Below are 12,590 nucleotides of genomic sequence, written 5' to 3' on the forward strand. Positions count from 1 at the left end.
GGTAATGGGGAGTAAAGAACAGTCCAATTCCTCTTCCTTAGCCAGTGAGCTGAGGAGAAGAAATCAAGGTAGAACCAGTATTAAACAGAGTGGCCTGGAAGATAATATCATCAGGGAAAGGTTAAGTTTCAATAAGAGCTATGAGTAGGAAGGAGTGCAAGAGGAATAGATTTAAGATGTAAGGAAGTTGTAGCTTCCAGAGGGCACAGTGGAAGCATTGGATGGGATTAGGCTGAAACCTTGGTTAGGACAAGTGAAAGGAATGGGAATGAGGAATTAGGTTTTAGGGGGTGAAGAATGGGGTTTAGATGATGATCTATAATAGTACAGAGTCCCTGGGGTATGAAGGGTATGATCCGGTGTAAGAATGCTCATCACTCAAAAATTCTTTCAGGGACTTCTGAAGGTGGAGTCAAGATGGCAGAGTAATCCAGAGCAGCTCTGTGCCACCATGAGAATCCTCTCTGACAAGTATTAAAATATCACCACAAAATCAATATAAGAGTGAAAGAACCAGGAAGGAGACTGAGTGAAACAACTTTCAAGAAAAGAAAAACCTAAAATGAAGACAGAGAACATCTTAGGTGAGAGGTGAGCAGAGGCAGCAAGAGACAAAAGCAAGGAGGGAAGAGCAGGCCAAGAGGAAGCCACACACAGCCACCCCACATCTACTGCCACAGTTTGGAACCTAAGCCCAAGGCAAAATCCAGACGCTGAGATCCTGCCTGGGCAAATAGTAGTACAAGCCAATCTACACCCCTTGAAATTTCAAACCTGTTGAGAAGTCTGGAATCACATCTCAGGGCATTCTGGGCTTTCGTGGGCTGATCTGTATGGGCTCAAATCAAAGCTAGGAATCCTAGTGTGGGTTTGGTATAAGGACATGTACATAGTTTGGGCTGGCTAATAGTACTAAATACTAAGTACTGGTCTTTTTTGCCGAAAGTTCAGGGAAGAGCTCCAAGACAGGGCTACCAAGGATGTGCCTGACTGGATCAAGTACATAGTGAGACCAAAAACTGGAGCCTAAGCCTGGGGCTTTGGTTTTGATAAGCCCCTGACCTGATGAAGATCAGAGTGAGATCAAAAGCTTGCACCTAAGCCTGAGTCTTTCTTTAAGCTATCAACATCTCAAGGGTCAACTGAATAAACAGTGGGAGGGGGCTCTCAGAGCTCTCAGCCCTCAGACCATCATATCATCTCCTAAGTCTATCTATAATTAGATAGGGAAAATGAGCAAACAACAAAAAAAGCACCTAACTCTAAATAATTTTTATGGAGACAAAGAGCAAGGAATAGACACTGAAAGAGACAGTGAAAGCAAAGGAAATATAAGCAAAGTCCAAAAGAAAAATATGAATTGGACACAGATTCTGGAAGAGCTCAAAAAAGACTTCAAAAACCAATTAAGAGAGGCAGAGGAAAAATGGGAAAGAGAAATGAAAGTGTTGCAAGAAGAAAGGAAAATAATGCAAGAAGAAAAGGGCCAATTGAAAAAGGACAACCAAAAACTGACAGGAAAATCAGACCTAAAAAATCAGGATTGACCATCTAGAAACTAATGATTTCATGAGAAACTGAGAAACAATAAAGCAGAATCAAAGAAATTTATAAAAACAGAGGAAAACATGAAATATCTTATTGAAAAAGTATATTCCTTCAGGAGGAAAAATGGACATTCACTAAGATAAAAGATTTCCAAACATTCTTGAGGAGAAAGCCAGACCTAAACAAGAAATTTAAAGTCCAAACATGAGACACAAGAAAAGACCAAAAAGGTAAATAAGAAAGAGAAAATTTAAGGGACTCATTAAGGTAAAGATGTTTATATGGCTACATGGAAAGAGGATATCTCAAAAATTAAATTATTCTTCATAGAGAAGATAGAAGGAATTTACCCAGAAAGAGGGTTGGGAAGTAAGCTGTTTAATATGACTTATATGATAACATAAGATGATAGAATGTGTATATAATTGTGATAATATGAAATGATATGTATTCATATGAATGAAATGTAAGAAAATTCAAGGGGTAAAAGAGAAGATTGCACTGAGAGAAAAGGGAAGGGAGAGATATAATGGGGCAAATTATATAACATAAAGAGAAATGAAAAATCATTATAGAGAGGGGAGGATAAGGATGGTGAAAGGCAATGCTTAAAATTCACTTTCATTGTAACTGGCTCAGAGAGGAGAAAAACAAGTATACTCAGTGGGGTATAGAATTCTATCTTACTCCACAGAAAAGTAGAAGGGTAATAAGACAAAGGAAGAGGGAGGTAATTAGAGGGAGGGGAAAGTGAGGGGGGTGACAAAAAGGAAAATACTGATGAGAAAGAACAGAGTAAAAGGAAATAGAGCAGGGCCTAAAAGGGATAATATAATGGAGGGCAATGCACAGTTAGTAATAATAATGCTAAAGGTGAAGGGGATGAACTCACTCATTAAATGGAAGCAGATAGCAGAGTGGTTTAAAAACCAGTCCTACTATATTCTGTTTACAAGAAATATATCTGAGGCAGGATGACACACACAGATTCAAGGTAAAAGGATGGAGAAGAATTTAGTATACATCATTTAATGTAAAAAAAGCAGGAGTAGCAATCATGATACCAGACAGAGATAAAGTAGAAATTGATCTGATTAAAAGAGATAAGGAAAGAAATTACATTTTCCTAAAGGGTACATAAACAATGAAGTATTATCATTACCAAAAATTTATGCACCATTTGATATAGCATCTAGATTTCTAAAGGAAAAATTAAAGGACCTCGAGTAGGAAAAGATAGATCATACTAGTGGGGGATCTCAACCTTCCCCTTTTATAACTAGATAAATTGAACAAAAAATAAATAAGAAATAAGTAAGGGAAGTAAATGAATTTCTAGGAAAAAATAAGAGTTAATAGATATCTGGAGAAAATTGAACAAGGATAAAAAAGGAATATATCTTCTCAGCAGTACATGGTACATATGCAAAGATCACCTATGTATTGTACTAGGGCATAGCAATACTGCAAACAAATGCAGAAAAGAAGAAATAAAAAATGCAACTTTTTCAGATCATAATGCAATAAAAATTATGATTAACAAGAGTCCATGGAAAGGCAAATTTAAAATTAATTGGAAACTAAATAATCTAATTCTTCAAAACTGAGAATTCAAAAAACAAATCATAGAAACAATTACAGACTTAATTAAAGAGAATAACAATAAGAAGACATTAAAATCTGTGGGATTCAGCTCTGATTACCTATACCAACAAAATAGAGAGAGAAGAGATCAATGGATTGGACTTGCAACTTAAAAAAATTAGAAAAAGAACAAATTAAAGATCCCCAGATAAAATTAAGTTGGAAATCATAAAAGTTAAAGGAGAAATTATTAAAATTGAAAATAAAAGAACTATTGAATTAATAAATAAGACTAGGAGCTAGTACTTTGAAAAAACAAATAAAAAAGATAAAGTACTGGTTAATCTAATAAAAAAAGAAAGAAGAAATTTAAATTAACAGTATCAAAGATAAAAAGGTGACCTCACCTCTAATGAAGAGGAAATTAAGGTAATTATTAAGAATATATTGCCTAATTTTATGGCAATAAATATGACAATCTAGGTGAAAGGGGTGAATATTTACAAAAATATAAATCACCTACAATAACAAACGAGGATATAGAATAATTAAATAATCCCATCTCAGAAAAAGAAATTGAACAAACCATCAAGGAACTTCCTAAGAAAGATCCCCAGGGCCAAATGGATTCGCAAGTGAATTCTTTGAAACATTTAAAGAACAATTAATCCCAATACTATACAAATTATTTGACAAAATAAAAAGAGTCTTAACAAATTCTTTTTATGACACAAATATGGTACTGATTCCAAAGCCAGAAAGACCAAAAATAGAGAAAGAACACTACAGACCAATCTCCTTAGTGAACATAGATGCAAAAATCTTAAATAAAATACTAGTAAAAAACTATATAGCAAGTTATCACAAGGATTATTCACTATGACCAGGTGGGAGGAATGCAAGGATGGTTTAATATTAGGAAAACCATCTACATAATTGGCCATATCAATAATCAAACCAACAGAAATCAAATGATTATCTCAATAGATGCAGAAAAAGCCTTTGATGAAATGCAGCACCTATTCCTATTAAAACACTAGAAAGTATAGGAATAGAAGGGCCCTTCCTCAAAATAATAAAAAGTATACATTTAAAGCCATAAGCAAGTATCATCTGCAATAGGAAGTAGTTAGAAGCCTTCCCAATAAAATCAAGAGTGAAGCAAGGATGCCCATTATCAACTCTATTATTTTTGTACTAAAAACACTAGCAGTAGCAATTAGAGAAGAAAAAGAATTTGAAGGGATTAAAGTAGGCAATGAGGAAAGTAAACTATTACACTTTGCAGATGACATGATGGTATACTTAAAGAATCCTAGAAAATCAACTAAAAGGCTAGTGGAAATAATTAACAACTTTAGCAAAGTTGCAGGGTACAAAATAAACCCATATAAATCATCAGCATTTCTATATATTTCCAATAAAATTCAGCAGCAGGAATTAGAAAGAAAAACTCCATTTAAAATCACTCTAGACAATATAAACTGTTTAGGAATCTATCTGCCAAGACAAACACAGGAATTAAACAAAACCAGTGCAACCAAAATTAGAAGGGAAGCAACAAAACTGAGAAAGCATTTTTATAACAAAACTCTTTGACAAAGTTTTGATTTCCCAAATATATAAGGAACTAAGTTAAATTCATAAAAAATCAAGCCATCCCCCAGGCAACAAATGGTCAAGGGATATGAATAAGCAGTTTTCAGCTGAAAAAATAAAAACTATCAATAAGCACATGAAAAAGTGTTCTAAATTCCTCCTGATTAGAGAAATCCAAATTAAAACAACTCTGAGGTTCTACCTCACACCTAGCAAACTGGCTAATATGGCAGCAAAGTAAAGTGATAAATGTTGGAGGGGATGTGGCAAAATGGGACACTAATACCCTACTGGTGGAGTTGTGAATTGATTCAATCATTCTGGAGGGCAATTTGAATTATGTACAAAGGCTTTAAAAGATTGCCTCTCCTTTGTTCCAGCCATACCACTGTTGAGTTTGTATCCCAAAAAGATAAGGAAAAATACTCGTACAAAATTATTTATAGCTGCACTTTTTATGGTGGCAAAAAATTGGAAAATGAGGGGGTGTCCATCTCTTGGGGAATGGCTGAACAAATTGTGGTATCTGATGCAATATTATTGTGCTCAAAGGACTAATGAAGTGGAGGAATTCCATGTGAACTGGAGAGACCTCCAAGGATTGATGCAGAGTGAAAGGAGCAGAACCAGGAAACATTGTACACAGAGACTGATACACTGCAGCACAATCAAATGTAATAGATTTTTCTACGAACAGCAATGCAATGACCCAGGACAATCCAGAGGAAGTTATGAGAAAGAATGCTATCCACATGCAGAGAAAGAACTGCGGGAGCAAAAATGCAGAAGAAAAACATATGATTGATCACGTGGTTTGATGAGGATATGATTGGAGTTTTGGCATGAAAAGATCATTCTATTGCAAATATGAATACCTTGGAAATAGGTATTGAACAATGATACATGTATAACCCAGTGGAATTGCTTGTCAGTTTGAAGTTGGGAGGGAAGAGGGGTGGGAAAAATCATGAATCATGTAACCATGGAAAAATATTCCAAATAAATAAAAAAAAAATAATATTCCTTACTGAGTGTAGGGCAGCATTCTTCTACCTTCGAGGACAGGTGCAGTCAGAGATGGAAGGAGTAAAGTTGAAGGAAGGATTGTTCTTTGTATTGGAGGTTCTCCATATTTCATTTGGGAAATTGGTGACAGGAGATGAAAGATTCCTTATAGTGAAACAAATGGAAATAGTTGCTTTGAGACAGAAGGAAGATGCCCAGGCTGGTCCCTCAAAGCTTTTTCTTCCACTAGTGGTATGACAAATTGTGGAAAATGTTTCTGTGAGTAAGGCAGAATCTTTATTGAACTTAATTTTGTTATGCTGTTCAATTTGCTTTGAAACTATTGCCCTTTCTTTTTGACTCAGTAAAAGTAAATTCATTAATTAAACAGGACTACTAAACTATTGTTTTGAGAGTTGTTGATCCACACCCATAAAGCTCTTGAACTTATGAATTCTTTTTTGGGATCTATGTATAGAATGAAGATAATCTCAATAAACCCACATTGATCAGAGATTCCATGTATATGTGTGTGGGATCTCAGATACTATTTTTAAGATTGTCTTTATTTTTGTTGCTGTTTACCTCATTGTTATGTGTAATGTCTAAAGTTTTGAAATAGGGACTAGAGAGATAAAGTAGAATCTTTCATTTTATAATTAAAAAAATAGATTTTTACTTTTTCTTTTATATAATTTTATTTTTATTTTTCCTTTATCATTTAATTTTTTTATTTTTATTTTCAATTCTAAATTCTCTCCCTCCCTCCCTGCCTTACCTACATATTGACCTTACTTTATTGTTAATATGTCATCACTGCCTTGGCTTTCTGCTTGAAGTATCTCCAGTCTTCATTCCCAGTCTCTCAAGCAGAACCACAACACAAACAGTGGGGGGGGGGGTGGGGGGGAAGGGCGGGAAGTGGGACACATAAATACAATCCAACTGCTTTTTCTCTTTCCTCTCTTTTACTCTGCCTTCTACCTATCCCAGAAATGTAAAGCTATTTTATTTTAAAGAGCCCCTAATAACTTTGTGTTTATTTACATTATTTTGATTTACTCATGTTATATCATACTACTGGTAATAACACAGGCAATATGACTTAATTCAAGAAGTCCTTTCATCTACATTAACTATTCTATAATGTAAACCATAGTGGTTACTCCATATCCCTCAGTTTTGGGGAAATAGCAATTCATTCTGTAAACAAAAGAAAGGTCTCTCTAGTGCATAAATGTAACAGTAATGAACTTCAAAGACATTCCTGGTATTCCATTCACAAGTATTTCTAATTTGGGACAGATGTACATATGCAGAATGATATCATCAAATATAATTGGTGTTTATATTGTAAAACCTCAGTGCACAAATACTACCATTCTTCCGGCAGTTGTGCTTTAGAGGGAGTAGGGGGAGAGGCAGGGTGGGAAGGCTGGGTGCTTGTAGAGTATATGTGTGTGGCCTTGAGAAAAGTCTGCTTTGAATGAGAAGGCAGCTTTTCCTAAAGTTGACTGGCACCTACATTCCTCAGAAAAAAAGAATGCGGAAGGAAATGTGCCTGAGGGGTTGAATTCTCTTGTACATGTCCTATGTGGTTCCTTTTATCTCTAAAAATTAATTTTTACTCACTAACATCACATTTTTCTTCTGCAGAATGGGTTCAGATTTCTTTCCAGGTAAAAAGTATTTTTTTTAAATCGACAAAATTTAGTCTTTCTTATGTCTAAAATGTACTGGAAATAACATGAATGTGGAGAGAAAAACCATGTGAGCTTGGGACCCTATTCCTTACTCTTTGCACTTCCTTGTAGTGATCATCTTTGAATCTTCCCTTTACCATGTCTTTTTCCATATCCTATGAATCACCAAGTCCTATCAATTTTCCCTTTAAAATGTTTTTTTTTCCCCCACATGTACCTTCTTTTCCATTGCTATTGCTATTATCCTGGTTTAGGCCTTTATTACCGTCTATCTTGGGCTGCCTAGCATAGGAGGTGATAAATTTTTCCTTGTCCAACTCTTTTCTATCACATCCTGGCTATGCGATCCACAATAGATCACCTAACCTCAGTGCTCTTGGAAACTCTCTCCCTTAAACTATAATTTCTGAAAAACAAGCTTACCTATATTGGTAGAGGGAGTTTCTTTATTCAATGGTTTTTAAAGTCTAATCCAACAATTTCCTCTGTGTCCCTGAGACCTTTTCAGGGATCTTCATTATTTTTGTAATACTAAGATGTTTTAATTTCTAACACTATAACTATAACTGTATCTATAGATGTAACCCATATAAATGAAAATTCTTTTGCAAAATTCTCAAAAATTTTAAGAGTAGAAAGGCCTTGAAACACAAAAATTTGTGAATAGCTACTTTACCAATGAAATTAAAGTCCCTAACTCTATTTGTGATTAAGAAATTGATCTGCCATCTAATCTCTCTCTATACTTTTTTTTTCCATTTAATGAACGACATACATATTAACAGGTAGAGTGCACAATAGCCCTTTCTCTAAAACCTAATGCAAATTACCCATCATCAAGAGATCTGCTGGGCTAGTAGCCACAGTTCTTGGAACATATATTAGTTTTATAGAGCAGCTACAATGTCTGCTGGATAGTGTCTAAGATTTTCTCATTAGTCTTGGGTTGGATTGAGGTTGGAGTGGATAGTTCAATCAGATTTAATATCTCATATGCTCCATCTTACTAGAATTCATCTGATTCCAAACTCAGCCACATACTAGCAGTATCATTTTAAATAAACCACAACCATTCTATACCTTCCTCATCTGTTAAAAGTCAAAAATCTAAAATGTTAAAATTTGCTCTTAAGAAAAACTCATGTTAAAACTTACATTTTTTTTTATTGAATCCATTTACTGGTTCTTTATCCTGGGCAATCTCTATTTACAGTAATTTCCTCAACTGTAAAGTGAGGATAAGAGTACCTACTTCTTAGAGTTGTTGTGAGGATTATAAGAGATAATATTTGTAAGGCACCTAGCACATAGTAGGTGCTTAATAAATTCTTGGTTTTTTTTTTTTTTTGTTCTTTCCTTGTGAGGATCAGACTAGAGGATCTATGTAAAGCCTTTTGTAACTGTAAATCAGTATCTAAATGTAAGCTATTATTATTGTCTTTTTATTCTTCCTTAGTTGATTCTTTCTCCCACTTTATCCCAGAACCTATAAGTCTTCTCTTCTTTCCTCAAGTCTCCCACTCCTCTCTCTTCTTATATCTTTTCTTCTGATGATTGTCTTATGCTGTTGTGCTTTTGTCATGAGTAGAAGGGATTAGACTTATTTTGTTTGTCTTCAAAATAAAAGCTGAAATGAGGAGCAATGCTAGAAACTGCAGAGTCAATTTTTTTCCTTAACACCAGGAAAAATTTCAGAACCATTCAGTTATCTCAAAGTAGAATGTCCTGTCAATGGGAGTTGGTGAGTTTTCCTTCCTTGAAAATCTTCCAACAAAAGAGGAAAAATTTTTTTTAAGTATTTTATAGTGGGGATTCCTTCTTGAACTAACTAACCATTGGGATTTCTTTTTAGTCTCAAATCCTGTGATACTGTGATTTACTAAAAAAAAAAATCACTGTGTCTGAGTTAATTTCTCATCTTTCTTGAATTTAGACCTTATTGTCTGGTATTCTCTTTTTATAACCTATACTCATATTATTCAATAAATGCTCCTAAAGGCTTCCCATGTTGCTAAAAAGCATTTTCCTGTGCTGTGAATTTTTTAAATTAAAAATATATATACTTAGTAACCACCACTAGTACATCAAAAAAACATTTAAATAAACAAATGCTTAAAAATTATGTGTAAAACCACAAAAATCTACATTGTTTACAATTTGTTTAAAAACATGTGAATTATATATGTTTTCTAATATAAACATCCTTTAATTTTGAGTTCCCTTTGGATTTTTTTTTTGCTTTGATGCTTTTTTCTCTTGATTTTGGGGCTTTTATTTTAAAAACATATAATCATAGTATGTTTTATTCTTATTTTCTTTTCTTTTTTCATCTCTTCATATATTTCCCTTATTTTCTTTATATTTTCAGTATTTGCCATTTCTATTAACATAATAATCCATTACATTCACATATTACAGTCCATTCAATCATATCTCCTAATCATTGCATTTGCATTATTTCTAGCAAAATTTTATCATTATAAACAGTTTCCACAAATATTTTCCTGTGTACACAGCTTTTTATTCCCTCAGTAATACCTTTAGGGTCTAATCCTAGTTATAGGATCCCTAAATCAATGAGAATTAGTAGCTTTAAAGCTCTTAATGTATATTTCCATTTGCTTTCCTAAAAAATAAAAACAATTTACAGCTGCTCTAATAATATAATATTAGGCCTGTTCTCCATGTTCCTATCAGCATTTAATTGGATCACTTTAACCTGTTCTCAGTTATTTAGCTAGATTGATCCTTAAGGAGTAGACATAATCTGTTGCCAGGACCACATCCTTTCCAAAACAAAGGCTTTCCAGCTTGACCATACCCAGTGGAACTTTTGTTCCATTTCCATAATCCTTTGGGAATGCAAGATTGCTTTCATAGTATGAAAAGTGTTAACTTAAGACTTAATTAAAATATTTATGGTCTCTAAACCATTGTTGTTCCACCAGACACTATGTTTGGATTATCTATATATGCTTAGGCTTAGATCTACTATTAGCCTCATACAGGTGTGTATGGGCCTTTCAGATATCCATCATATTTCAGATTCTATCTATTCCAAAAGGTTTTTTTTGAGCTTGTGGTAATTTATTGTGTTTCTTTGCTGTTTTTGAAATAGATATTTTTAGTGTACTGCCCTCTGAATTTGAGTTGAGATTTCCCATAATAATTATCAATACTTGAGTTCTTTCTCTTTTGCTTGCTCATTTTTAGTAATATTTTATTTTATTTTAGTAGCCAGGTCAATAACTTAATCATTGACTTTTTTTCTGGAGTCCCAGGATCCCTAGAATGTTGAGGTATTTTGCCTCATGTCTCAGGGTTTTTTTGGGGTTTGTTTTTTCCTCAGTTTATTAGAAAAATTGAAAAATCTCCCCCCTCTTCCTACATATATATGCATATATATGTATATATATATATAAATATATAAAATTTCCATGATCAACTTTTAAAAAAGACATATCTTTAATCTCATGCCCTCCTGTTTTCTGCAACAAATAGAGCACTAAAACTGGAATCAGAAACATCTGAATTCAAATCAATACCTCAGACACTTAAAAGCTTTATGATAGGAGCAATACACTTAATCTTTGCTTTCCTCGGTTTACTTAGGGGGCTAATAATAGTACCTATATCCCAGAGCTGTTTTGAGAATAAAATGAGATGATTTTTCTAAGGTACTTTGCAAATCTTGAAGTGTTATAAAAATATTAGTTCACTATCATCATTATCATCATTATCACATCATCCTGAAGTTTTTCTGTTATATTTCCTCCTCATCTTCCCTGTCTCTAATTTTAAATCTCTCTTTCTCTACTAATTTTTTCCAAGTTTTCTATCAACTTGCCAAGTCTCCTTGTAAATAAAAGCCATTTCAAACTATATCTTTCTTCCCTTCATAGCTAAATTAAAAAAAACATTATTTTATGTTAATTTCTATTCCATCAATTCTCAATCACTCCTCAGTTTTTTCACCTAATTACTCCATTATCTCCAAAATTATCAGTCATCTCTTAATTGTCATATCTAATGGTCTTAATATTTATCCTTCTTGACCTCTGTGCAGGCCTGTTTATAACCCCCTCTTGAATATTCTCTTCTCCCTGGGTTTTCATGTTTCTTTTTTCACTCAGTTTTTCTCCTATTGGTCTAAATGCTATTTCTTAGTTGTCCATATAAGGCTTTGTCCTGTCCCTTAATTGTAAGCGAACACCAGAACCCTATCCAAGGCTCTTTTCTATTCTCTCCCCTTTGCTCCCATGGGATTATTATTTTTCTTCAATTGACTCCCAGATTTATTTATCTAGCCTCAGCTATTCTTGAACTTAAGTCCCTCATCACCAGCTGCCTATTGGACAGTTCCAAATGAATGTTCTATAGTTCTCAAATCTAAAATGTCAAAAACAGAACTCATTATTTTTCCCACAAAGTATACATATCTCTTCTCTTCTATTTCTTTTAAAGGTCTTCCATCTTCATCTTCATCTTTTAGAAAGAATACTTTATTAAAGACTGATCATGCAGCACCTTCTATGTGAAACCTTTCCCTGATCCCTCCTCAACTGGCTGTTTTTTCTTTCTGAAAATTATCTTGTATTTATTTTGCATATATCTTTAGGTGAAATGCAAGCTCCTTGAGGGCAGAGAATGTTTCATTCATGTCCTATTCTCAAAAAGCACAATGCCTACTAGGTAATAAGTACTTAACAAATACTGGATGATTATTTTTTTAACATTTATTAATATTCATTTTTAACATGGTTACATGATTCATGCTCCCCTTTCCCCTTCAACCCCCCCCCCCCGCGCCCCACCCCACCCTTGGCCGATGCGCGTTTCCACTAGTTTTGTCATGTGTCCTTGAACAAGACCAATTTCCAAATTGTTGGTAGTTGCATTGGTGTGGTAGTTTCGAGTCTACACCCTCAGTCATGTCCACCTTGACCCATGCGTTCAAGCAGTTGTTTTTCTTATATGTTTCCTCTTCTGCAGTCCTTCCTCTGAATGTGGGTAGCGTCTTTACCATAAATCCCTCAGAATTGTCCTGGGTCATTGTATTGCTGCTGGTACAGAGGTCCATTACATTCAATTTTACCACAGTATATCAGTCTCTGTGTATAGAGTTCTTCTGGCTCTGCTCCTTTCGCTCTG

Source organism: Gracilinanus agilis, chromosome 3, assembly GCF_016433145.1.
Source record: "Gracilinanus agilis isolate LMUSP501 chromosome 3, AgileGrace, whole genome shotgun sequence".
NCBI lineage: Eukaryota > Metazoa > Chordata > Mammalia > Didelphimorphia > Didelphidae > Gracilinanus > Gracilinanus agilis.